This window comes from Microtus pennsylvanicus, chromosome 9 (genome assembly GCF_037038515.1).
Source record: "Microtus pennsylvanicus isolate mMicPen1 chromosome 9, mMicPen1.hap1, whole genome shotgun sequence".
NCBI lineage: Eukaryota > Metazoa > Chordata > Mammalia > Rodentia > Cricetidae > Microtus > Microtus pennsylvanicus.
In genome coordinates, this window is record NC_134587.1 from 23,177,878 (window position 1) to 23,181,255 (window position 3,378).

Here is a 3,378-nt window from a genome sequence, read left to right on the forward strand (position 1 = left end):
CCCACCATGGACTGGGCCCTCCCTCATTGTTCATAATGTAATATGTGGAGCAGTAGCTCACATCTTGAGACACAAGCACAAGGCAGTGCTCTAACTAGAAATAATGTGGGCTTTTAAAACCTCAAGGCCTGTCCTCAAGACATAACTTCTCCTATTCCTTTTCATACAGTTCCACAAAACTGAAGATCAACCATTCATATTTATGGGTTTATGGAGGCCATTCTCATTCAAACCACCACAGTGCCAAGATAGTATATATTGTGTAGAAATTTTAGTTCAAGTTTCCAAATTTACACACATGGAATGGTCCTTCTAGAGTATGCAGGCTCCTCCAGCTCCCAGTCAGGTAAGTGGTTCACTGTGTGCCTGTTGTGTAGCAATTATCACTAAATTGAAACCGTATCCTAGAGGTAAGTCCCTTAAGTAAACGTCACTGCCAAGGCTCAGGAAGTAATCAGCTCACAAGTGTTGGGAAGTTCCTGAAACTGAAGAAATCCAGAAGGCTTCTACACAAGATTACATAAGCAGTAACTTCTAGGGACTGTAAACTTTCCAACTGATCCACCTGCCTTCAAATTGCACAGAATGTCATAGGATGAAGCTTTTGGAGTTCTAGAAACCTAAAATGAAAGACTCTCTTCAGTCATGTAGCTGTTTTTGAGTCATCTGTGCTACTGTGAGCAACTCCCAGCTCATGCTCTTATAAGCAATTCCAGTAAGTCCACAAATTCGCCAAGACTGACATAGGTGGAATTGTTTCTTTAGTCTCTCATAGGTGCTCTATATGGATGAATGAAAACTGGTTCATGTCTCCCCAGGTCAAGACACAATAGTTGCTCTGTAAAGTTAGGCCAACTAGGTGCAGGTTCAGTTTCTGATGGGCTTGTGAGCATGTAATCCCAACATAAGTCGAGATGAATCAATGTTCCCCCTTCCCTGCGAGGAAGGCTTTTTTGCGCCATTTTTCTAAATTTCTTTTATTTATTTTATGTATGCGTGCTCTATCGACTTTAGGCCAGAAGTGGGCATTAGATCCCACTCTAGATGGTTGTGAGCCATCATATGGTTGTTGGGAATCGAACTCAGGACCTCTAGAATAATAGCCAATGCTCTTAGTTGCTGAGCCATCTATCTCTCCAGCCCCTGAGGAAGTTTTTTAAAGTAATTGTTATTGGGAAGGAATGTTACTTGAATTTGCTGTATTAGAGAAAGATTTATTTTAGCTAAATTTATATGCCTCTCACATCCCCCACAGAAACTTCTTTAAATTAAGCTGGTAATTTTAATCTTGGTTCCTGAACATAGAGAGCATATGTTATAAATATATTTCTTCAACTCAACTTACCATCTTTATACGTTGTATTTTCTCTTACTGGCATGATGGTAATTTTTTATTATGAAAAATTCAAACATAAGGAAAAGATGTGAGAATTGTATAATGAACAGGCATACATCCATAATGTAATTCATGGTAGATTTTTAAATTATTAATAGTTGGATTTTACGTATTTATCTTATCTTATGGGCATGAATACTCTGCCTACATAAATGTATGTATACTATGTGTCCACGGAAGACAAAAAAAATGTGTTGACTCCCCTGGAATTAAAGTTACAGGTGGTGTGAGCCATACTGTGTGTATACTGGGAATTGAACTCAGGTCCTCTGCAAGAGCAACCAGTGCTACTAACGACTGAGCCATCCCTCCAGCCCCTAGTCTGCTTTTCTTGTTGACATATTTTGTATTGTCTCTTATGAACTAGTTAGTGTACCTTACAACTGGACTATATGAGATAGTGTTTTTACTGAAAAAAAATATTTGAGACTTTCCATTAAATTGCTATGTTTTAGCTAGACATGGTGGCACATGCCTATAATTCTAGTATTCAGGAGGCTGCATCAAGAAGATCATTAGTTGAAGGTGAGCCTGGGATATACAGCAAGACCCTGTCTCGAGACAGAGCAAACACACCCTAACTTTTTTACGTCACTAAGTTCTAAAGTCAGGAATTGATAAACTAGGCATGGTATTCAAGATCATCCTCAGCAATCTAGTTAATTAGAGGCTTTAATTACATGAGATCTGTTTCAAAGCAAAACAAAAGAAATAAGAAGAAAGAGCAGGGACAGAAAGGAGGGAGGACTTGGTGATAGTTCTTATGGCCAGTAACAGAAAGGAGGATATTATGACTGTTTGCTTTTTTGTTAAGCATCATTATAAGCTTCCAGATTTTAAAACATTAAATTGCGCAAATCAGTTATAGCTATTATTACTTTAATGCTCTGGTTTTTCAATGAAGCAATTCAAGACGGCCTTGCTTGTCTGCTTTTCATAGGGAAGACGTGATTTGCCAGAAAGGGCTGTAGTCACAGGGAAGAGGAAATTGGGCATGTGGTAAAGGCTTACAGGTGGAGCAATATCAAACACGACCACATTTACCAAACAGATGGCAGGGAGAGCAAGCTGCGACGAAACCAGAAGGGAAATATGAAGCTTTATTTTGACATGCCGCTGTCATTTTTAGATACAAAGAATGATTTTTTTAATGGCTACCTATAATTATTTTGTTCTGCTACCCATTCATTGGCAAAAAGTTGCCTGGAGCTTCATGTTTCTAACTGGATAAAGAAAGAATTATAAACATTCTCAGGAGCTTTATGATTTCATAAAGCAAGGTGATCTGTAATAAAAACACAACTCAAAATAACGGTAAATATCCCCCAATAAATACTAGTTCATCCTCAATCCATTCCTATGTGAAACAAATATATACTATATTTCTCTCCTGCCTAAAAACTTTATGTATGATTACTCTCAAATCCTTCACCACAGTGACTGGTTTCCAGTAAGTGGGCCAAAAGGAATCAAACTACTAGGTCATTTGATCTGTCAGTAGCAAGGAAATCAATATTTTTTAGTGCGGATAAATATAAGCTATCTGAACAATCCAAGCAAATTATAAGACTAAAAATTAAAATTAAAAAGTAAATCGCAATAATATTTAAACTAAGCACTTAAATGTTTTAAGCCTTAAAAAGAAACTAGGAACAGTTTGCTAATACTTATTAAATTTGCTTTAATTATTTGTACTTCTTATGTGGGGCATATGATGCTGTCCTTACAATATCAACCGAATACAGAAAATGATTGGTAGAACTTCAACGCACTTAAGTGAGATTGGAATAAAGTTAGACTAAAAGGAAGGAGGGTATACCAGAAGATAAAAGAAACTGGTCCCCTAAAGCATGGTCTCGCTGTCTCTGGAGATGTGTGTTTGAGACTTGGAGAGAAGGCTTGGAATTCGTTATTAAGAGCAATAGCAAATCGTTTTTAAAGTGTCAGCACGTTGGATCACCACATTCTGTTCCTAACATTTA